The sequence below is a fragment of the Muntiacus reevesi genome, chromosome 2 (assembly GCF_963930625.1).
Source record: "Muntiacus reevesi chromosome 2, mMunRee1.1, whole genome shotgun sequence".
Taxonomy (NCBI): domain Eukaryota; kingdom Metazoa; phylum Chordata; class Mammalia; order Artiodactyla; family Cervidae; genus Muntiacus; species Muntiacus reevesi.
Genome location: NC_089250.1, coordinates 157,210,967 through 157,236,480, shown reverse-complemented (window position 1 = coordinate 157,236,480; position 25,514 = coordinate 157,210,967). Strand labels below are relative to the sequence as shown.

Genomic DNA, 25,514 nt, shown 5'->3' with positions numbered 1-25,514 from the left:
TGCCCCAGTCCCGCTCCCCGGTCCGGACGGGCAGATCCCAGCCGCGCTCGCCTCCGCTCGGCTCCCCGCAGTCGCGCTCGGGCATCGCCTCTCTGTCCGCTGACCTTGTCCGCTGCAGGCCGAGCCCACCGCCGCGGCGCCCCGGACCGGGCCGGAGGCGGGGACCTGCGGGAGGGGGAGGGGACCCCGCGCGCGGCCCCGCCTCGCCCGCCGCACGGGCCAACAGCCTGGGCGCCCCGCCGCGCGCGCCCGGGAGGGCGGAGAGCCACGGGAGCCCCCCGAGGTGGGCGCGCCCACCGCGGGAGGGGGTACTCGGGAAGCGGGGCTTCAGCCTCGTCCCGCCCGGCCAGCCTCCGGCGGCCCCCCAGCAGCCATCTGCTCTCCGGTGCCGCGTTGGCCAGACGCCGGGGCTGCCTCTAGGGCCCGCGGGGTGCGGGGCTGCCTCCCGCTCGCGCGCGGGCCTCCGCTCCTCCCCGCCGGGCCCGGCGCGTGGTCTCGCCCCGCCCCTACAGGGGCCGGGGACTCCCCCCCTCGGCGAGCGCGCGCGCGCCCACCCGCCCGGCCCGCCGCGGGAGGGGAGACCGGCCCCCCAGGTGTGGCCCCCAGCGCCCGCGGTGCCCTTCCCCTCGGGGCCCCGGGGAACCCGGCCCCCGCGCCTCCGGATCTCCCCCCGCACCGCCCCCGCGACACCTCCCCCCAAGCGAAAGATCAGAGCGGGACCGGCTTCGCAGCTTCAGCAGAAAAGAAGCCCTTCCCGGCCACTGTCTCCAGCGGTAAAAGTGCAGCGTTCCCCCTAGCGCTCCCCCCGCCGCTCCCTCCGTCCCATCCTCCAGCCTATTTCTTCTTTTTTTCTTAAAAGAGAAAAACTCCAGCAACACACAAAGAGCTGAGCATGTGCAGCCGCAAAAGTCTTAAAGGCACCGCAGTCCGACCACGTTGAGGGGTCCGCAAGAACTGGGAGGGGCGAGGGCGAGGGACGGCGCGGGTCGCGGAGCCGGATCCGCAGCCGAGGGACCTCTCGGGGCGGTGTGGCCGGGGGTGTCATTTCTTCCGCGGAAATAATGACTCCCCCGCCCCCAACAAAGAGCGGCGAGGTTCTGCGCCCAGCCGGCGCGCCGCCCCCCTCCGACGCTGCCTCAGAACCCCAGGTTATCTCCCTTTCTGCTCTAGTGTTTCCTTCTCCATCTGGGACCATATTCTGCCATGAAATATATTGCAACATCGGGGCTTTTTTTTTTTTTTCAGAAGGGCAGAGATGATGCCCAGAAAAGAGCCTTTTTTTTTTTTTTTTAACTTCCTCGGTGGCAGGCTTTCCTCCTTTAGATGACTTTCCAAGATTTGATGGCATATGCTGAAATTTTTGCTTTGTACCTTCATACCTTCTCTGAACAGGCCATTTGAACCCTTGAGAAAGGAAGCTGGAGATGAAATGCAGCCATGGGCACTCGAGTTACAGCAATGTTATTGGATCCCCACCAAAGAGCAGGCAGTATGGAAAAGAACCTGAAATCTACCAAAGACATTTCTGACAGCAAAAGCAGAAAAAGTTTTTATTGTAACCACACAGCCATAATATTATTGTTAAGATTGAACTCGTGTTTATTTGGGGCATAATGTACCCACGTCATCTCTTTTAATCTGTTACCCCCACTTTGTAGATAAAATCCTCCATTAACCCCATTTTGCAGATGAGAATAGAAAGACTCAAAAAGGTCCAAAGATTTGTCAATGACAGATTAGAAGTAAGCAATGAACCATACTTTAAACACAAGTCTTCTGACTTCTGTGCTTTTTCAGCTGTTTACCAGGCTGTTTCTATTAGCAGATGCTTTGTTGTAGTTTGGTGAATAAAATGTAAGTGTTGGCTCGGCTTGCAAATACCTCAGCAATGACTTAAGGAGGGGAAAAAAGGTCCAGAAAGAGGTAACTCCTTCGGAAGTTAAAAAAAAAAAGGAAAACCATGATTTTCATTTATATAACAAATCACAATTCCCCCAAAGTAGCAGAACCGGATATGTCCTCCTCAAACCTAAAAATTAGGACAGGTCCTTCAACTCACAACTTTTCCATATCGGTTTGTCCCTTAGAGATTAGTTGAAATGAGGAGAGGAGAACATTTGGGGAAAAATTTAAAAGGAGGATATGGTTCTAGATCACACATTTTAATTTCCATGAAGGCCAAATCAGAAGTCTCTAGGATTAGCCATGCATGAACAATCCCTTGTGGCTTTCTCCATTCCTCTCATGCCAGCCAAAGTTTAAAGTCAACCACATCCTTCTCATGTCTAATGTAGAGGTGCTTTCAGACACGTGGAAAGTGGCCAAACTCTTAAAACCATCACTGAGTGCAGAGGTAGCTCAGAGGGTACACAGGAGCCTCTTTAACAAGAGAGAGCACTGCTCAGCCGCTTACTGACTGTAGGCTATATTTAAGCAAAGGGTTTGCCCATTAAAAATATACATCTTTTAATCTTCTAACCACTATAATCAGTTCAGTAGTTTATGTTACACTGAAGAACATGCAGCCTTACAGGCCTCCTCTCAACACTGCCTTTAGAATCAAGGTGAATATATTAAATTTATATAAAATTGTTCTCAGAAGGATCTCACAGGATTTTCACTTGCCCTATATCCTATTTTTCTTTCAAACTCTTTCAGTCAGCATTTACTGAGTAACTATTATGAATTTAAGCAAGAGAAAACAAAGATGAATTAAACATGATTTCTACCCCTGAATCAGCTTATCTTTTATAAGGCTCACTAGATTGGGAGTTCCTAATACAGTTGAATGTAGACACAGAAAACTTAAATGATTTACAGTGGTCTCACAAAATAGTGATAAAACTTGCCCAGAATCTTGACAAATGTTTCAGTATCTTCTTTGATCAAGAAATTTTAAAACTCCAACATGATGCTATCTCTTTTTTCCAAAGAAGGAGAGTCAGCATCCTAGCTGTGCTACATGACACTACAATAATTCATAGTATTGGTAATAGCAGTCATAAATTCAGCAGAAAGGTGAAAATTTACTCCAAAGAGATAGTGGGGGAAAAGTCACTTTTACTGAAGTAGAATGAAACTGTTAAGATTTTGAAAGTATCTATTAAATTTGCTCCAAGGGGAAAGATAAGAAAGTATATTTGCTCAACAATTAGCCTTATATCATGACCTTTAAATATTAGGGGGAGTGTGTTCCATTTCCATTCATACCACCTAACAATGGGTCTACAGTATAAAAGGCAAAAGTCTGAGACTTCATGTAGCCAAATTGAAGGAAATGCTAATGATTTTGCTTTTAAAGAACAAGAGAAATTATAGATCCATTGCTCTGTTGATTGCTATTCAGAATAAAGTAAAAGATCCTATTTGAACTAATGAACCAAAGCAGCCCCTTCTCAGTTGCTTGATTGAAGAATTATCTTTACTCTGGTTATTGTGCATCATTCAGCTCATGGGAGGCTTCTGAAAGCAGCCAAGGTAATGAGAGCTTAGCTAGCGTGGCCCCAAGAGCCAGAAATGCATTAATTCAAAGGGACTCAGTGCAAATGGGACAGTATTTTAAGACACTGATAGAGTATGAATGGTCTGTGAGTTTTGAGCGTAAGGGGAAAAAAAATCACCTTGAAGTACTCATTAAAGTATATTGATCATATTGAAAATATTGATATGGCTCTGACCTGAAACCCCACCTCCCCTCCACAACCAAAATCAAACACACTGCTTTCTCTTGGATTCATTCTTTCTTTCTAGCAGTTTCTCCTGCTGTCACACTTGCAAATACACACATACAGACTGATCCTGCCAATTTTTCAACTTAACACATTTCAAACATATTGTTATAAGTAAATCCAAGGAAATAAGTCCAACGATTCTAAATATACTCTGCTGGACTAATACATTTTTGTTTAAAACTGGAAAATAAAATGAGCATGTTTAAACTTTTTATCCTAAATATTCAGACTTGTTACCCAAAAAAGTTGATTGCCAGCACTCAATTGCAAAAATGTGTCTTTTGTGAAACAATTCAATAAAAATATGGGCTAGAACCTCTTGTTAAACATAGTGGACTAAGTATATGCATTTACTCCTACTTTGAACTTTACCAACATGGGAGGAAAAAAGAATTTTTTTTTTAATTTTTAAAAGTATAAAGTCACAATCACAAAATGAGAATAGAACCAAGTAGTAGATGACAGGTATCCATACGTTTGGAAGAGTCAATTCATTGGAAGGAGGAAAGTGAATGGAGAAATATATTCCTGCAAAGATAAATGACAATAAGAAGCCTGTTTCTCCTGAAGACCCCAGGAAAGTCTCAGAATTCAGAGGCAAGAGTTGCCATAGAAAGTAAAGATGGGGCTTTAGGATGAAAACGGGGTAAATGGTTGAGGCCAACATAAGGATCCACAGTACCCTTCCTCACCCCAAGCAGCTAAAACTAACCCAGGCCCAACTGACAGGAGGTTAAAACTCTTAAGAAATTAAATCAAAGAGGTTTCAGATTTGGGGCACCAGAGATGATGGAAGGAGGCAGTGAGGTACATAGTTGAAAATGGAGAGATTAGGTGAAAATCTGTATGTTGAATGATATCATTACCTTGCCTCCTTTGCCTTCCTATTCCCAGAACACCTATAGCCAACTGAATAACCTCCAGGCAGAAACCTGAAGGACATTCATCTGAAAAATGGAATGGTCCAAGAGAAAAGATACTGTCATTTGGGGTCTCCCAACCAGATGGCAAACTCATTGTAATGAATGAAGCCCAATGGATAACCCTACAATGAAGCCTGCTAGTCAGTAAGCCCAATTCAATCCTTTTTCTTATGACTCTTTCTTAAATATAGACAGCAAAAGTTTATCTGACGTAAAATACAGAAACCAAAACAAAGAAAAAGAAATTAGAGACAACACAGTCAAAGCAATAAAAGAAAGTTCTGCAACCATGAAATAAGTACTGGATATTCTTAAAAACATAAAAGGACACTCAGAACATTTAAAAAAAAAAAAAAAAACAGGATAGTCAAAATTAAAATGCAATAGAAACTTGCATTTTAAATAAATGCAGATAAATGTAGGAAATCATCTAGAAATTAGAATAAAAGACAAAGAAGGCATCTCCTCTTATGGATAAAGGGAAAACTACAACGATTAGAAGCTTCATTAATGATGATGTATGATTATAAATTAAGCATTTATCATATGAGTACATTTATTAATGTGGTGGTTCATTAATGCACAACTCCAATGTAGGAGCAGAAAAAATCATCTAGATTAATTTATTGAACATAAGAAAATTTCCCAGAACTAGACTGAGCCTCCAGATTCCTAAAACACTGAGATTAACAGACTCACATATTAGGGGGGAGTGGAGAAGAGAGAGAGGAAGGAGACAGGCAAATGCAATGGTGTCCACAAGTATGAGGATAAAGACATTTTCAGACACACAAACCTCCATAAATTGTATCTCCTAAGGGGCCCTTCTTTAGGAAACTCCTGAAGAATGAAACAAAGGGACAAGAGGCTGAGCATAAGAGAACTGTAAAAGGATAGCCTAGGATGATGCACAGCAGTGACCCAGCAGAGGCTGGGGAGGGAGGTATCTAGGAAAGTAACGGAAATGAGTGCTTGAAACTGTGGGACCTTTTGGAAAAAAAATATTAACAATATGTGACAGATCTTGGAGTATTTGGGTAGAAGATGGAATAAGCCAACAGAGACCTAAGTAAATTAACAAAATGAACCGATTATTGGCTAGAGAAAAAAAAGAAAGAATGAGAAAAAGGAAACCTACGTGAGATGGTTCAGCAGGAAATGATACTTACATAGTCATAATAATGCAAACTCTGTTGATTTGGGGACTTCCTCCATGGCTTCCCCTGTGTCTCAGATGGTAAAGAATCTACCTGAAGTGTGGGAAACCTGACTTAGATCCCTGGCTCCAGAAGATCCCCTAAAGAAGGAAATGGCAACACACTCCAGTATTCATGCTGGGAAATCCCATGTACAGGAGGAGCCTGGTGGGTTACAGTCCTTAGAGTAGGACATGCCTGAGTGACTAAGACTTTTCTTTCCCATAGCTCAGCAGGAAAAGAATCTGCCTGCAATACAGGAGACACAGGAGACATGAGTTTGATTCCTGGGTCAGGAAGATCCCCTGGAGGAGGAAGGGTTCTTGCCTGAAAAATCTCATGAACAGAAGAGCCTGGCAGGCTACAGCCCAAAATGTCACAAAGAGTCAGACATGACTGAGTGACTAAGGGCGCACACTACTGATTTAACCAAAAATCTATAAAATGTCTATATTAGAAAGATGGGAGCAGAGTAAAGGACAGTGCTAAATCTTAATTCTTTAATAAGAAATGATTACAAGTTCAAGGCTGATAAATACAGAAGTAGTAGAATAAGTACATGACACTGAAGAAAAAAGTTGAAAGCTACTTTCTCTTAGGGAATAGGGAAGAGGAGCAGGAGATGCAGCATTTTATTATAAAACTTTCAGTACTCCTTGATTAAAATTTTTAAATTACTTATAAAATATACAGAAATAATAAATAAAAATATAGGTCCCTAAGAAAATAAAGGTAGCATAGGACCTAAGACTCACAGACTATTGAGTCTAATTTAGAATTCTGCCACCTATACATTAGTTACCTTTGTGTGAATTAACCTCTGTGACTCAGTTTTGTCACCTGTAAGATAGGAATAATCAAACTACTTGTCAATGCCCATTTCAGAGCTGAGATGACAGTCCAAATGGAATAATATATGAACACACCTAGTAAATGGTAAAGTACTATACAGTGTTATACTATATACTATATTGTAAATTATATTAATATATATTAATAGCATTGATATTTAATGTTCAAAAACTACTTTTAGGAACAGAATTCATTCTAATCCCATGTGAGGGAAAGAATTATTGAGAGATTTGGTCAATACAAAAACACAAAGAAAGACGCATAGCTATAAGAAAACTGCATTATTTTAAAGATGAATCTAATCCAAGTTCTTCATTTTGCAGATGAGATCCTGGCACCCAGAAAAGTGAAGTTTTATGCAAACTTGCACAGTGGTGGAGCTTAGTCTAAACCTAGTTTACTTGAAAAGCAGCCCAGTTTTCTTTGTCTTATACCTTAAAAGTTCAGGCTAATAGGAGAAATGTACAGGTCATCCATACCTAGCTCCATAAAGGCCTTCCAAGGCTTTAATGAAGTTAACTGATTTGCCCAACATCACATAAATTAGTGACATCAGAGGCAAAACGAAACCAAAGGGCAGACAAAGAATGAACCTTGTGTGAAACACTTAGAACGGAATGAAAGGTTGCCAGCAGAGCTAAAGGCAGACCTTGAAAGCCCAGCTCAGACTCTGCAACATACAGATGATCAATTAGTATCAATTAACTGGCTGAATAAAGGTCCTGCCAAAGTATGAAGAGAAAAGCCAGAAAGGAAACAGGCACACTTTAAAAAAAAAAAAAAAACAAAGCTGCAATTAACATAAGCCCAGTCAGCAACAAAATTTCTCTTGAAAATGGAAATGTAAGAATTTGACTTACTGAATGAGAGAAGGATGTGAGAAAGATGGGAAAACAAAGGAAGAAAGGGCATGGCCCATTGTAGACAAAAAATGTCAAGACAGGGTACCTAAATGTAGGATTCTTCAAAATATTCCAAGATAACTCATAGGTCTCCCTATCTTCTCCTTTTTGAGACTGAAAGAATGAAGGCAGAGGAAAGTTTCTCTATTGCATACTCAGCATCTCATTTGCTGGTACTTTCCTTCATGCAAAAGAACAAAATCCCCTTTCAGAAAAACCATACTGTTTTATTAATAGAAATATTAAAAACTTCAATTTGAATGAGGTAATATAAAAGGAAATATTATAGTCTCTTATTTTCCAAAGTCATAATTTTTCTCCAATAGATAATTCTGATTTCTCCAGATGACTCTTATTAGTAATCACTGCTTTATGCTCTATCACCTTACTTCCAAATGAACCAACTTTAAGAAAGGTCATACACTGAAAAAATAGTGTCATTGAATACACATGACTTTGAGTAATAGAAAGAATTGCTCTAGTTGTGAGAAAAATCCGACAACTGCTACGCACTCCTAAGCCACTGTCTACATGTAGCTAAACTAGGTAGAATTTCTATAAACCTTAGTTAAGTTGGGATTTGCTTCATGTTCTCTCTGTTTTAAGAAAAAGTGAGTCACTGTAAGAAAAACAGGAAGTACTTCAAAAACAAAAGCTTCCAAGCAAAATAAACAATTCATATGAACAGTAACATACTAGCTTTAGAAAGCTGGGATCCTGACATCAGAAAATATGTTTATGTCTACCAGGAAAAGAACATGAAAGAGAATTATGGACACTCTGATCAGGAGACAGCAAGCCATCAGGATGCAGCGAGGTTCCCTCGAACAGAGCTCAGACACACAGAAGAACCGCAAAACAGCACACATTAAAAAAAGAAAAATATCTGACAAATGATAGCCAGGCCCCACAACTCCCGATAACACGACATTCTGCTTATTAAAAACATCAGTCTTGGAAGACTCCAGGCACAGTAATTTTGAAAATGTACACAAGTAAATTAAAACCAGCCTTATGATTCTTCCTATTGTAAGGCCCTCACCCATATCCCTCTGCAAAGCTGATGTGAAATTTAAAATGCAATGAAAAAAAAAATCAACTTGAGCATTGCTGATTTTAAACAAGAACCCCAAGTTTTCTCTTTTTAAATGAGAATGTAGTTGGAGAGAGTTTCTGCACCTGAAGAGGACATATATTTTTCTAGGAAAATTCCTTCTACAGTAAACATAGAAAATGTTATATCCACAACGAGGAAGTATATGCAAGCGTTGTATTTATTAAATTATCTAATCCACTTGACAGCAGATGTTTTTGGACAAGGTTTATGGCCATGCTCTTCCTTACTGGACACGGTCCTTTAGTTTTTGGAGATAGTACACAATAGTGCCAAGAGGATGGAGTAAAGAGCCAGGAGACCCAGACTCTAACACTAAACAGTATGTGCCTCACTTGCTCTCAGTTCCTTCATCTGTAAAACAGCAAAAAATATTAGCCATCCCTGAATGTTAATGGGAGACTCAACATTCCAAATGAGATAAAATGTCAAAGTTTTTTAAAGCCCTATTTGTGCCTCCTTTTATTCTTTCTGGGCAAACACTGTGGTGGGACCCATAGGGGCCACGTGACACTGCAGAGTCACAGAGCAAACTCAGTAACTCCTCAGTATCTTGATTCCCCACTGCAGTAACCTAGCCCACTGCCTTATGCCGGGGTGAAGGAAATGACCACACGTGTACAGTGACCATTGGAAAGGCCCAGAGAACAAAATATACTGCCCCCCACACTCCAGTTAAAACCTGGAACTCAAGCTCAGTGCTTTTGTCTTTTAGCTTAAGGTTTTGTTTCTTGGGCACTTGCACTAATGCAAATGCCTTTGACAGGTTAAGGTTATTTAGTTTGTACCAGCCAGTAACATCTTCCTATGAATGACTCTGTACCTACTCCTGAGACTAGTTTTGATAATAACTATAGGAAAAGTCTAAAGATGTATCATCTCCCCAACCACCCCTCCCTGCTACTCAGGACACATGGCACACAGCGCTACTACCCAGTCTGTTCTTAAGAAAATGAATGTAAGAAAACAGTAACACTCTTTAGCACTTTAGTATAACATGGTGTCCATGGGCTGGTGGGGAGGGCGGGGAGGGCTGGAGGATTGTTCTCCTGTCTCCTCTCTCTTCTAAACTCTCTCTTTGCTGCAGACCTCAGCGTTTCAGTGGAGGTGGGGTGGGAATATATATATATATGTCCATAGAGAGAATGTTTATGTGTTTTAAAAGAAGTCCAAGGAATTTCCCAGCAGTCCCGTGGTTAGGACTCCATGTTTCCATTGCAGGGGTCATGGATCTGATCCCTTGTCAGGGAACTAAGATCCTACACCGTATGGCATGGCCAATAATTTTTTAAAAATTAACGAAGTCCAAGGAGTGATCAAACAGAAATGAATTAAATGCTAATGGCGGGATTTTAGGCTGTGGTTCTGGATGAAAAATTTGACACAGGCTGTATGGTGGGTAGCTACCCTACTTCTAAATGGAAATTGGACTAGCAGTAGGATTTTGGCATCTCTGACTACACAATGAATGAATTTAAGGGAAGAATTAGAATGAAAGGTTGGGTGTTCACTTGGAAGCACCCTCCCTAGACTCGATTCTGGTAGGAATCATCAGCAAAAATCCTGATTATTTTTAACGGCTAGGAGGATGCTTAAGGAAATGTCAGTCTCTAAGATTACCCCAAGTCTCCTCTGCATAAATAATAACATCACTGCTGACAGATTCTTGGCTCAACCAGTCTTCTTTTAAACATGCAGACTAGTCAAAATGAAATACTTATTAGAGAAAGATTGGAAAGGATGAAACTGGAAATGATCACTCAAAATAAAGAAAAAAATCAGCCTCATTAATAAGGGGGAAAATCTGGGCATTCTGAGCTAGCCAGACACCAAAAATATGTAGGAATAAACAGCAAAGCAGCAGTACTGTTGGTGTGATGTCTTTGAGTGTAGAGTAACTCAAGGAAACCACCGAAAAACCTGATTCCAGCACCCAAGTACATGCTCAGGAGGCTTGAAAGTACCAGACAGTCCCACTGGGTGAACAGTGTTACATCAAGTGGAAACATTTCCTCTGGCTTCTGATCAGTGTATGCCCTGAAGCCCCAGGACTTGCTGGTGCTCATTATTTTTATTCTAACTCTGTTGCTGCAAACGCTATTCTCATTCACATGAAAGCTTGATCTTGCTAAATCATCCTAAGCTATCTGCAGCAATTATCCCATGATTAAATTTCTAAAGTTAATGTTAAGTTTTTTTTTTAAGTCTCTTTTATTAGTTTAAACTTTTTCTGCTTTTTCATTTTACCAAGTGTCCTTTTAGTCCTTAATTATTAGAAAACATAAATAAAAGTGTCAAATTATCCTTCTCTTTAACCTTTATCATTTTATAGCTCTTATCAGATTTCTGCTTTCTTTTCTCCCGACTAGAAATTCCTCACCATTCATCTCTAGGTTCTATCTTCCTGTACGAGCTGTAATTATTTTACTTGAACTTGTCTAATTTATTTCTGATCTGGCTCAGTCATTTTTGAGATAAAGAAAAACGGAAAGAAGCCATTCAAAATTAGGACATGCCCTTTGTAAAAATGAACATAAATTTATTACAATATTTTCTATAACCCTTTTAACCAGAATGGTTTCTTATTACTTGTTTGGCTACCACTACTCATTAAGATGTACTCTTTGAACAGTTCTTAATGGTGTCTACATGCTTTTCCAATATGGTTTAGAAAAAATTCAATACCCATGTGGATATTATTGAAATTATTCCTTTCTGAGACTCATTATAATCAAAGAATCTCAAGATAAATCTCTATCTTTGGTGTGATCCTCTATTTAGTTAAGTAAAATGTGTAGGTATTTCTAGATTTCCACAATTGTGGGTTTTGAGTAATCCACTATTTCTTTCCCATCTGCACTAGATAATTATAATTAGAGACAAAGTCCTCAACTTCTTTTGAGAAAAAGAAGTGACTTAGCATGCATCCTTTCCCAGGCGGCCTTAATGGTAAAGAATCTGCCTGCCAATGCAGGAGACATCGGGTTCAATCGCTGCATTGGGAAGATCCCCTGGAGGAGGTCATGGCAACCCATTTCAATATTCCTGCTGAGAAATGCCATGGACAGAGGAGCCTGACGGGCTATGGCCCACAGCATCGTGCAGAGTTGGACATGACTGAAGCAACTTAACGCGTACATCCTTCTTATATTCTCCTCCACTGATAAAGCCTACTTAAGCAGCCCTGTTTTGCACACCTGATTGAATGAATGAATGAGTTAGTCGCTCAGTCGTGTCCTATTCTTTGTGACCCCATGGACTGTAGCCCACCAGGCTCCTCTGTCCACAGAATGCTCCAGGCAAGCATATCGGAATGGGTTGCCATTTCTTTCTCCAGGGGATCTTCCTGACCGAGGGATTGAACCTGGGTTTCCTGCATTGCAGGCAGATTCTTTACTGTCTATGCCACCAGAGAAGCAGCTCTGCTTAACTACTAAAGGCATTTCTCAGATGGCTCAGATGGTAAAGAATTTGCCTGCAATGCGGGAGGCCCGGGTTTAATCCCTGGGTGGGGAAGATCCCCTGCAGAAGGGAATGGCAGCCCACTTCAGTATTCTTGCCTGGAGAATTTCAGACAGAGGAGCCTGGCAGGCTACAGTTCATAGGGTAGCAAAGAGTTGGACACAACTGAGTGAGTAACAGTAACCACTGGTAGTTAGCACAGACACATGCGCCAACCTAGGGGCAGCCAATCCTTAGGCTCACCAGTGCTAATCAAACAGAGGTGAACTAGGGCAATCAAATTCTCACATTTGGGCATTTGAATTAGGAAATATAAAAAGGATTAAGCAATTAAGACCAGCAACTAAAGTTGAAAATTTGTGCAGAAAAAGAGAAACCATTGGGTAGAGGAGGAGCCAAAAGGGTATAACTCAAATTATGAGAAGGTCAGAGTTATGAAGAAGAAAAAATTGTAGATAAGTAGCAACTCTGACATAGAGAAATGATAAAGTAGAAGATAAGGAGATTTTTCTCTCTAGTAATTAGAAGAAGAAACAAACCCATGGAGAGTTGTTGAATCATATTGCGATCAGTAGAGTGAACAGCCATGAACTCCTGTGGCTGAGGATTCTAGAGATGCCTTGAAATGACTACTGAATTCCTATCTCCTGACTCCCTGTCATAGATTTTCATGAGAGTCAAACTTGTACTGGTATTTATCCAATAACTTCATTACTTGAGCTGGCTTGAGTGAATCTCATCCTAGAAACTCTGAAAGCCTAACCATAAGCATCATTCTCATCCACATTTTAGCCCAGATCATCTTCCACTGGGCTTCCCTGATAACTCAGTTCATCGCCTGCAGTGCAGGAGACCCTGGTTCAATTCCTGGGTCAGGCAGATCCGCTGGAGAAGGCATAGGCTACCCACTCCAGTATTCTTGGGTTTCCCTGTTGGCTCAGCTGGTAAAGAATCCACGTGCAATGTGGGAGACCTGGGTTCGATCCCTGGGTTGGGAAGATCCCCTGGAGAAGGGAAAGGCTACCCACTCCAGTATTCTGGCCTGGAGAATTCCACGGACTGTATAGTCCATGGAGTCGCAAAGGGTCGGACACAACTGAGTGACTTTCACTTTCACATCTTCCATTACAAGCATTTTCTCCAGTTTATGCCACCTGTTCTTGCCTTGTGCTCCCACCCTGAAATCCCATGATGTCTTCTACATACCTCTCTGATGACATCTACATCATTGCATGTTACACAGCCTCCTTTCCTAGACAATGAGCCTATCGGAGGCAGAGACTGCCTTGTTCAGTGGACAGAAATAGTTGGTACTTGATAAACATCTGTTAAGCTAAATGAATAAGTGAATGACTCTAATCTATACTATAATATTTATTCTCTCCTCAAGGTCATTAATGAATATATTAAGCTTGGAAGTGAACATTGGAGACATAAACAATCCAATTGAAAATGGGCTTGAATAGGTATTTCATAAATGAAAACATCCAAATGACCAGTAAGGACATGAAAAGGTGCCTAACATCAATAGTGATGAGGGAAATGCTAACTGAAGCCACAATAAAATACCACAATGAAGTGATCAAAACAGCCAAAATTAAAAAGATCAACGACATCAAACATTTCCAAGGATGCTGAACAACCAGAATTTTCATACCTTGTTGATTAGAGTTTAAGTTGGTACAAGAGTAGTTTAAATACCTACCTACATACATCCATACTTATACACATATATATTTATTAATCATGGTATACTCATGTCACAGAACATTATAAAGCAATAAAAAAAGGAACTACAGATAAAAGCAATACCATGGCTGACTCTCACAGATATAATACTGAGCAAAAGAAGCCAGGCACAGCCAACTTTTTCATATATTATTCCTTTTAAATAAAGTTAAAGAATGGGCAAAACTGATATGTGTATAGATATCAAAATCATGGCAACCTCAAGGTAGGGGAAAGTGCTGAAAATGTTCTATAACTTGGTCTGAGCAGGGGTTACAAGGAAGCATACAAATATAAAAATTCATTGAGCTATATATATTTAATATTTGAGCACTAAACTGTATGCATATTATAACTCAGTAAAAAAAAAGGAGAAAAGTGAGCACTGGAAAGCAGAAAGTACACTTTCCTAGAAATGGACTCTTTGCTGGTTTGCTTTGTAGATTTACTACATATATTAATATTTAAGCCTTGTATAGTATGTTTTGCTCAATAATAGCACCGATCCTTAGCCAATAACATGGTGTATTCGAGAGATTTGGGGTTAGAAGACTGGGTTCCCCTCGATGCATAAACTGACCAAGTTAATGAATCCAAACTTCAATTTTTTCTGCTGTTACTTCTCTGCTCTAATGAGATGAGGTGACAAACAAGAAAGATATACAGAGTGTTAATGAGAAAAGGAAGTCAGGAAAGGCCAACGGAGAGTGCAGGAGGGAATCGTGATTTTAAAAAGAGTCATCAAAAAAAAAAATAAAATAAAATAAAAAGAGTCATCTTGGATGTGCCCACTGACTTTTGAACAGGGGTGACAGAAGCAGAGAGTTAGAAGAGGGTCCCAGGTGGAAAAAAAATATGCAACAAGTGCCAAGACTCTGAGGCAGGAATGTTGGTGGCATGTTTGAAGAGAAGGCCAGAGTCCCTGGATCAGATTGAATTGAGGGACAGACTGAATTGAGGGGATGAGATCAGAAGGGTGGAGAGTATGGGCAGATGATACAGGGTCTTACAGACCAAATGCAGGGACTTTGACATCCATGAGAAGCCACAGAGAGGTTTTAATAAACCTATAACATAATCTGGTTTAGGATTTTAAAGCTTTTTAGGCAGTCCTTCTACCTGTTTCATTAAGATTAGGCTGTAGTAGGCACAAGGATAGAAGAATGAAGATAAATTAAGGAGGCTATTACAATAAACCAGTTAAGAGAAAATGGACCAAAATTGTAACTGCAGAGGTGGAGAAAAGAGGTCACATTCTGGCTATGTTTTGAAATTAAAGGCTTCAGAATATTCTAGTTGATTGAATGTGGGGTTTGAGAAAGAAAGTAGTCAGCAATAATGTCCAGGTTTTTTAGTAACCCTGGGAGGATGGAATTTCTATTTACTGGGATGAGGAAAACTGTGGGAAAGGCAGGTTTAGGAGGGAAGATTAGAACTTCACTTCTGGACATGTCAAGTTTCAGATGCCTATCACAGATCCAAGTGAAGATTTTGAATAGGAAGCTGTATATTCGAGGCTGAGCTTAGGAGAACGATCAGGAATGAAGGTATATATTTGAGAATTGTATACAATTGAGAAGGATATAAATACAGCATATATCCATTATACAATACAGTGTAGGATATATAGATTAGCATTTACATTTAAAATTTTTTAAAAGATAACACTGGATGAGGTCACTCAAGAGTGAAAAAGAGAGAAGTTTTCTTCTATCTATAGGGAAGTGATTAGTTCTATTACTCAAATTCGTTCCCTCAACATTGAAATGACTTAATAGAACCCTCGTGACCTGCTGCAAAAATTTTCCTCTCGAAAGAAAAGGTTATGGTGGCAAATGATGTTTATTTTATTTTGTAAAAAAAAGAAAAAAAAATATGTACTATGTACTTTTGTGTAAACACTGAAAAATCTCTAGTCATCTCTAAGAATTAACTTGCAACTGTTTTCTATAGTGCTGTCGTCTTGGGCAATGGGCAGTTACATGACTTTGTGTTTGTTTCCTTTGCAGTCTTTTTTTTTCTTTTTTTTCTTCCTAATAGGAAAAAAAAAAAAAAAAGGCCACCCGCATCTGGTCCCATTCCTGTTGCAGTGAAACCTCGAGTTCCACAGACTTTGCATGCTGGCTCCTCTAACCCTGTGTGCTGCGCGTGCTTGTTTTTCTCATCTCTTATTCTTTTTTAAATTCATGCTTAACTACTGTGGGAGAGAATAACTGTAAACAGCTTTAATTAAATCATACTTATAAAAAACTATTTTCTTATACTCCACTTTATGCTTTTGGTATTGTTGATCTTTAAAAATTAAATGGTCTTTGATAATGGATCTATTTTGTATTGCCTTATTAAGACCAAATACTTCTTGTCATCCCATTCTTTATCCTCTCCTTTCATGGAATTGTTATCTTTAATTAAAACTTTTTTAAACAAACAAAAAAAAAGATAACACTGGATGAGGTCACTCAAGAGTGAAAAAGAGAGAAGTTTTCCAAAGATTATAGAAAATAATATGCTTAAACTATCAATATAGTAAGTGTAGACTTCTGGGCACTTGACAAACTTCCCAACACCCTTTAAAAAATCAGGAATTGTAATCTGATGGATCAGGTTCCAGGACACTGATGGATTATTTTTACTAGTGTTCAAGATCACTGCGTGTGTAAAACACTGCATGCATGGAGGTAACAGGTTTTTTTTTCCCGCTGCTTCATCTGATCAAGTAGCGAGAGCAACAAGAGGACAGCCCGCTTGAGGTCATCATCTCCCTCTCCTCTCTGACCAAGTGTGCTTGGAGTCTCTTGTCATTCTTTATCTCAATGGAGTGGCTGTAAGATTTAGATCTGGGCTTAGAAGGAAAGAGAGATTTCCTTCTCTACTTCCCATACTACCCCCTTGGGTCTTGTCTCTAAATCCCTAAATCCAATCCATTTTAACAGCAAGTTGACATAGAATTTTGGGAGCAGACCCAGATAATAATAAAGTGGCACTTTGATTTTCTAGACTTTTCATTAGTCCTTGTACATATATCCATCCCACTTTAGGAACTTCAAGGGGAGGGGTGGATGTCGGTTAAGGTAGGATATTAGCATTCCTGGATCCCAGGCCATAATGTCATCAAACCAGTAGTAACCCCTATCAATAGGCACTTAATATCTATTCATTCTTTTCCTTTAACATTCCAGTAATTCCTATTACATAGACATTGACCTACACATCAAAGAGAAAGCTTGCTCATAAATGGAAAACTTACTATTCCTTTAGTCCTTCATTATTAGAGCAACCCCATTTCCAACTACCTCCAGGGTCACACACCAGAAACAAGAGGGAGGGAGCACAGTCTTCGCGGAGAGTCGCCGCGGTTTCCTGCTTCAACAGGGCTTGAACGGAACCCGGCTGCTCGTCCCCCCCCCCAGCCCCGGCAGGCTACTCAGAGCCAGCCCTCGTCACCACTTGACAACACCCTCCGACCGGCCCAAGGTCCCCGCCGCCGCTCCAGCGCAGCGCCCCCGTCGCCGTCGCCGCCCCTCCTCATCCGCCCGCCATGACGACCGCTTCCCCCTCGCAGGAGCGCCAGAACTACCACCGGGACTCGGAGGCCGCCGTCAACCGCCAGATCAACCTGGGGCTCTACGCCTCCTGTGTGTACCTGTCCATGTCCTGCTATTTTGACCGCGATGATGTGGCTTTGAAGAACTTTGCCAAGTACTTTCTTCGCCAGTCTCATGAGGAGAGGGAACATGCTGAGAGACTAATGAAGCTGCAGAACCAGCGAGGCGGCCGAATCTTCCTTCAGGATATCAAGAAACCAGACCGTGATGACTGGGAGAATGGGCTGAATGCAATGGAATGTGCGCTGTGCTTGGAAAGAAGTGTGAATCAATCACTACTGGAACTGCACAAACTGGCCACTGAAAAAAATGATCCCCATCTGTGTGATTTCATTGAGACTCATTACCTGAATGAGCAGGTGGAAGCCATCAAAGAATTGGGTGACCACGTAACCAACCTGCGCAGGATGGGGGCCCCTGGATCTGGCAGGGCAGAGTACCTCTTTGACAAGCACACCCTGGGACACAGTGAGAGCTGAGCCTCGGGCTGGCTTCCCACAGCCACAGGGGCGACTCCTGGTCACCAAGGCAGTGCATGCATATTTGGGTTACCTTCACCTTTTCTATAAGTTGTAACAAAACATCTACTTAAGTTCTTTCTTTAGTACCATTCCTTCAAATAAAGTAATTTGGTACCCAAAAAAAAAAAAAAAAAAGAGGGAGGGAGCAGAGTGATGGACACAAGTGAAAAATTATAGGAAAAAAAGGGAGGTGAATAGAGACAGGCAGCCAGCTTGTCTGATAAATACTTCTAGTTACTTACACACTTGTGTATATGTGCTAAGTTGCTCCAGGCAAGAATCCTGGAGTGGGTTGCTGTGTCCTCTTCCAGGGAATCTTCCAGACCCAGGGATCAAACTTGCGTCTCTTACGTCTCCTGCATCGGCAGGTGGGTTCTTTACCACCAATGCCATCTGGAATGTGATCAAATCTAGAAAAACAGGTGTAATAACTGGGGGAGGAGGGTGTAAGGAAGACTCCGAGGCACGCTTCTTTTAGGAAAAGGTTCCCACCATGTGCCATGATGGTGTGGGCATGGACAGTGAGCAGAGGGAGGGCAAACCCTTGCTGTTCTTGCTTTCAGACTGCAACTCCCAGCACAGGTATCACGCCACCTTCTGAGGTTGTCTCACCAAACACTGAACTGTCTTCGTTCTGTGCAAGCAGAATACATCAAGATCCCCGCTAGGGTGCCCAGCATTGCTGCAGAGCTACCTGGGCAATTTTCAAAACTGGTTCAATTTTCTATTGTTTTGTAAAGTCATCAAGTCTACATTTTTATCCTCAATGGGCTACCAGAAAGCAAACTAGTTTAATATGTCCTTCCTAAAAAGGCGAATAAAAATCTGCTATATGCTGAGAATAAGAAATAATGAAGACATGATCCAGCAATCCCACTCCTGGGCATATAACCGGAGAAAATGTTCATTTGAAAAGATACATGCACCCGTGTTCACTGCAGCACTATTTACAATAGCCAGGACTCATAAGCAACCTAAATGTTCATCGACAGAAGAACATTTAGCAGAAGAAATAGTACATTTATATACGGAACACTGCTCAGTCATAAAAAATAATAAAATCACGCCATTTGCGGCAGCATGGACAGACTTAAGAGATTAGTCTACTAAGTGAAATAAGTCAAAAAGAGAAAGACAAATGCCCCAACTGCCACATGATAGCAGTCATATATGAAATCCAAAATATGACACAAGTGAATTTATCTGCGTAACAGAAACAGACTTGCAGACATAGAGAACAGTCTTGTGGTTGCCAAGGGGAAACGGAGATTGTGGAGAGATGGATTGGGAATTTGGGATTAGTGGCTGCAAACTAGTATATACAGGGTAGATAAACAAAGTCCTACTGTGTAGCACAGGGAACTATATTCAATATCCTGTGATAAACCATAGTGGAAAAGAATATTTTCCTGTACAGCAGAAATTAAGATGACATCGTAAATCAACTATACTTCAATAAAAATAAATTTAAAGAAAAAAAAGATAATGAATCCAACTTTTTCTTTTTATGAAAAAATTTGAATGCTTTCCATGTTGGTCAAAATGTCAATATTTTTCATCCAAGATTTAGGGAGCTGGATGAAGATGTTTCCTTGTCTTTTTTATAAAAAAAGAAAAAAGTGGTTCACTTGTGAAATAATGGAGTTTTAAGAAATATTTATTAATTTTAAAAACTAAAAATTTAGCATGTGGAAACCCCTATATGACCAAAAGTTACCTTGAAATTAGAAAGAACATTTCAATTATTTAAACTTAGAATTTTGCACAGATGAGTATTCATTTGTTCCAGGGTCCTTTTAAATAAATTCTACTTAGATTTCTATCATCAGATGCCATAGTTAAAAACATCTTAGGCAAAAATTTCCAGTATAAGTAGCATTTTTTAAATGCAACTTAAGATAGTGTATTTGAAAAGCATTAATAAACACAGTGTGCTCACGAAGAATTCTTTAATTTTACTACTTGCTGTCAGCTCTTTGCTTGTTGATCAGACCCATGGTGAAGGGCCTTAGACACAGTTTACAAAGAATGTTTAAGAGTGTCCAGCTGATTGATGGTCCATTTTGCCTTTAATATTTAAGACCTTTGCTTCTTTGTCAACACAGAGAACATTTTCCAGTCATGTTAGAATGTGTCAGGACTCAGCTAAAAGTAACATTTTAGATCAAATTCAACAAATAATAAGAATCTTTTGTTTTGCTAAAAATAGAGGTACCCAGAACTGTTCCAATAAATTTTATAAAAATCTTCAGATGTAAACTTGACTTCAGAATACAGTCTGTTCCTAAGCTTAAGGATTTGATTTGTTTTGCTTGTTCTACTGCAGAAACAAATTTCCCCTGGCAGTCAGCGTTGATACCTTCCTAAATTATTTTTTTTTCTTAATTTTTCCTGTGAAGGGAAACTATTTTAATTGACATTTATCACAAAACAGAATAAGAATCATTTCAGTTCTAAAAATTTGGAAGAAACATTTCCCATCTGTTTCAATAACCCAACTGGCTAATTACATTGCCAAGAATAATTTGCCAGAAACAGAAAGACCATTCTTTGTAGAAAAATGCTTACTGCTTTATCTTACATTATATACTGATTGATGAGCAATTTATAGAAAATACATGATTTTAACTTATGCTGTGAGTTTATCTCATGAATTAGAGTCCAAAAAGAATCTCAGAATTCTGGTCAATAATTGACATTGCTTTAAAAACAGGGGATGGAGTCTCTTGGTTAGATTACATTATAGCAGAGAAGTTGCATATATTAATATTAGCCACATTCTGCTTTTAAAGTGTAGCCCACTGGAGTATGAGTGGATAGGCCTAAAAAGGAGGAGATAAAATGCCAGAGGTGTGTCTAATAAGATGAGCATACTCCATAGTAAAGTATAAGCACTGATGCTAGACAGTGTTTGGATCCCAGCTTGAGTATCACTTACTTGGCAAATTATTTAAATTCTGGGTGTTTTAGATTCCTCATCTGTAAAATGGGTATATTTGTAAAATTTTATTTTATTTATTTTTATTGGAGTATAATTGTTTTATATTGTTGTGTTTGTTTCTACCGTACAACAGCGTGAACTGGCCATATGTATACATATATCCCTTCCCTCCGAAAACTCCCTCCGCTCCCCTGTACCCCTCTAGGTCACCACAGAGCACAAAGATGAGCTCCCTGTGCCACACACTGCAGCTTCCTATTAGCTAGCTATTTTACACACAGTGGTGCGTATATACGTTAATCCTACCCTCCCAATTCATCTCACCCTCCCCTTCCCCTTGCTGTGTCCATTTGTTCATTCTCTACATCTGCATCTCTGTTCTTCCCTGCAAATAGGTTCATCAGAATCATTTTTTCTAGATTCCATATATATATGTTAATATACAGTATGTGTTTTTCTCTTTCTGACTCACTTCACTCTATATGACAGACTCTAGGTCCATCCGTATCACTACAGATGACCCCAATTTCATTTCCTTTTATGGCTGAGTAATATTAAAATGGGCACATTAACAATAATAGTAACTATCTCACAGAGTTGTTGAAAATTAAAGTGGCTAACACATTTAAAGCTCAGTGAATATCAAGTATTTATATTAATAATATTATCACTATTATCACTGCCATTGTTCATATTGTTTTTATATTCTTTCGAGTGTTAACAGCTTTCTGGCCTCTCAAATCCCCAAGAAAAGCAAATTCTCCCTGGAAAGGGTCACCTCTTAAGCTTTAATTGTCGGTGTCGTTTTCAACTTTGGCTACACATTCAGTTCAGTTCAGTTCAGTCACTCAGTCACGTCCGACTCTTTGCGACCCCATGAATCGCAGCACGCCAGGCTTCCCTGTCCATCCATCACCAACTCCCAGAGTTTACTCAAACTCATGTCCATCGAGTCCGTGATGCCATCCAGCCATCTCATCCTCTGTCCCCCTTTCCTCCTGCCCCCAATCCCTCCCAGCATCAGGGTCTTTTCCAGTGAGTCAACTCTTTGCATGAGGTGGCCAAAGTATTGGAGTTTCAGCCTCAGTATCACCTAAAAAGTGGCAAGGGGTGGAAGAGGGAGGGAGGAGAAGGGATACCCAGGATCTGCAGGAAATTAAATTAAATTTAAAAGATTCTAAATTAAACGGGCTTGGATAGGGCCCGGGCACTCTTTTAAAAAAATTTTCCCAGGAGTTTCCTATGTACAATCAGAGTTGAGAGCCACTGACTGCTGGATCTTAGCAGGGAAGCTGAAGGTGCGCAAGGGACAAACCTTAGGAAGAAGCACACTAACACCAGTAAGGCAGACAGAAAAAAGGTGCTGAAGTCCAGGAGAGTAAGAGAAAATTCAGGGAGGGCTTTTTGCCCAGGAAGAGTTATGCTGTTTGCATAGCTATGCTGTTTGCATTGCTTACATCTCAGAGTTTATTCTAGTATAATTATTTCTTTTAAAAAAATTACTAATTTATTTATTTGACTGTGTTGAGTCTTAGTTGTGGCACAGGGGCATCTCTCTGGTGGGATCTTAGTTCCCCAATTAGGGATGGAACTGTGTTCCCTGCATTGGAAGGTGGATTCTTAATCACTGGACCACCAAGGAAGTCCCCATAATTATTTCTTGATATGGCCCTAAGATTAAACTTAATAATCAAGTCTCCTGGTGACCTCTGCCTTTTCCTTTCCTTCCAACCAAGTATCTTGCTGTTATCTTTGTGCCCACATTTAAAAAGCACCAGAATCCTTCTTGGGATATTTGATTTATAAATTCCAAAAAGGAGCTTCATTTCTTTAGTGATAACTTAAATTTCAGACAGATGGAGTATAGTTACAATGATGAATAGTTTCAGCTCAAGGGACTTTTAGCTACTAAATGGATGTGCTTGTTCTTTCACAGGAAATGAGAGGCTCAAAACCTTGAGGATGAACTAGGTTATTGTTCTTGTTTTGTAATAGCTTCAAAAGCTCACTTTACTCAAATGAAAAGAGAGACAGGAGGGAGAGGTGATAAGCATTGATATTCACATTCAAAGAGTCTGAGAAATGGGCCAAGTGGAAGAAGCAGAAAAATAACCTTGTATTTATGAAGTTCTAAAAACCTGAAATTTTGAGTGACCTTATCATTTCATTTTTGTCTCTACTCCACAACATTCATTTTAGAAAAATTTCAAAAAGTAATGAAAGGCACACACAAAAAAAGTTAAAAATGACTTACAATTCCAATACCTTTTTCCTAGCTTTATTTTTAGAATAATAATAATACCCTCCTCCATTTCTCCAAAGGTAAACCCTTCCCCAAATTTTTTATATTTATGTGTTTCATAAAGACATCTTGGTATGTTTATGTTTCAGAAATGTGATAAGCTCTTTAAGGGAATTAGCTCACTTAGTCCTCATGATAACCCTCAAAGGTGGATATTATTATCTCCATCCCCTAACATCCATTTTAAGGGTGAGGAAACAGAGCCTTGAAGAAGTCACCTTACCGAAATTCATTTCTCATTTATTCATTCACTCAGCAAATATTTATTGAGTCCCTACTATGTGCCAAGTACTATATGCCACATACCCTAGACATAAGGGGTGTAAGAGTGAATCAGCTAGCTAGCCATGTCCATCATCCAACTCCTACCTCCCTTACTCCTATCATCCAACCTAAACAACCATCACCTCTCACCTGGATTGTTATAATAGCTGTTAGCTGGTTTTCCCACTTCCACTCTTGTTCCCCTGCAGTCTCCTCTAAACACAAGGAAACCCAGGTTCAGAACCATAAATGTTTGTGCTTGATGCCCAACATAAAAAGTACAGCATTAGGTCTCAATAGTTGACTTTTCAATGAAGTTTAAAGCACTGTTTAATGACATGGAGCAGGAACAGAAGATTAAATTTAATGCCCAAGAACTGAGTGAATGTTACAATGATGGTACAGATAGTTCTGAGAACTTTCTACTGCAACGACTTGACACTGTGCAAGGGATGCAGGTTGAATCACAGTTTGCTTCTAGTATTTTGAGATAAGCCAAGGCTGATGAGCATACAGAGGAGGTTTAGCTCCGTCAGCTGTGAAGTCTTTTAACTCTGATACCTTTCTTTTACTGTTTTCTTTCTATAGAGGATTTTCATTTGCTGACTATAATAAAAATACTTTTAAGAAATATACTGCAAATAGACAGAACGAGAGAAATTGGATATTCTACTTTTCTGCCGAATTTTTATTTCTTCTAGAAACCAGATTAACATATGTAGAAACAAGCTGTTCAAATTTAAAAAAAAATACTATCCCTACTTCCCTACTGTACTATCAAAGCACAATATTTCTCATTTTTCTCTATACTGGTCTAGTTTTTTAAATGTATTTTTAATTGGAAGATAATTGCTTTACAATATTGTGTTGGTTTCTGCCCTATGAATCAGCCATAGATATATATATGTCCCGTCCCTCTTGAACCTCCCTCCCACCACCCACCCCAACCCACCCCTCTATATTGTCACAGAGCACTGGGTTTGGTGCCTTAGAGCAGATTCCCACTGGCTCTCTATTTTACATATGGTAATGCATATGCTTGAATGCTACTCTCTCAACTCCTCCCACCCTCTCCTTCCCCTACTGCATCCACAAGTCTGGTCTCTATGTCTGCAGGGCAGCAATGTACCTGTCTAGTTTTCGTCTATAGGCTCACTCTTAAAACTACACAAATTCTGATTAAAGAAGAATTAGGTCACTCATATAGTTGAGCTAAGTTGCTGCCACATTCTTTCTAGGAATCTCTCTAAATAGAAACTACCGGATATGCTGAAATAACAGCTTCATAGGGCTGGAAGGGACCTTAGAGATTATCTGGTTCAGCCTCTGCGTCTCAGTGGTGGCTACATTGTCCGAATGGTTGGCCTTAGTAGTTAGTTTTAAGAGCTGCTGCCATTCGTTCTTCAGAATTATGTGTTGGATACTTCCACTGTATTACCTCTAATTTACCTGACAATTCTGCATAGAAGGAGTGAATACAAATGACCTGGTTTTGAGTCCTATAACATGGGGACAAGACTAGCACAACTTCCTAGGTTTATAGGAAGGATTAACTGAAGTGATGTATGTAAATTGCTCAGCATCATGCCTAGCTATTTTCATCATTATTATCCGCGTTTCAGTTAAAGAAACTGAGGCTCAAAAAGGTTAAATAACTTTGTCACATCATTTGTGTGCTTCAGTTTCTCACACATCCACCTCAGCTAGGGCCTAGGACAGTGTTTCACAAGTATATTTGGTGGTTTAAAATCACCTAGGATACAGGACAGAAATCAAGTGTCCACGTCCTTCCCAATCAGTCACTCAATCACACACTCTGGAAGTCGAGAGCAGGAACATCTACTTTAGAAGTTTGGTAGGTGCTTCTGTGCATTAGAGTTAAGAGCTAGCTAGTCCTCTGCTTTCCAAACTCACCAGCCAAGGGCTCTAGTCGAAGTTTCTCCCTCTATGAAATGGGAATATGATTACTGCTC

The 25,514-nt window shown here is 40.3% G+C and overlaps 1 pseudogene; it reads left to right on the top strand.

Annotated features, from left to right (window-relative positions):
* The first annotated feature begins 17,431 nt into the window (after positions 1-17,431).
* On the top strand, positions 17,432-18,007 carry LOC136158328 (ferritin heavy chain pseudogene; annotated as a pseudogene).
* The last annotated feature ends 7,507 nt before the right edge of the window (positions 18,008-25,514 follow it).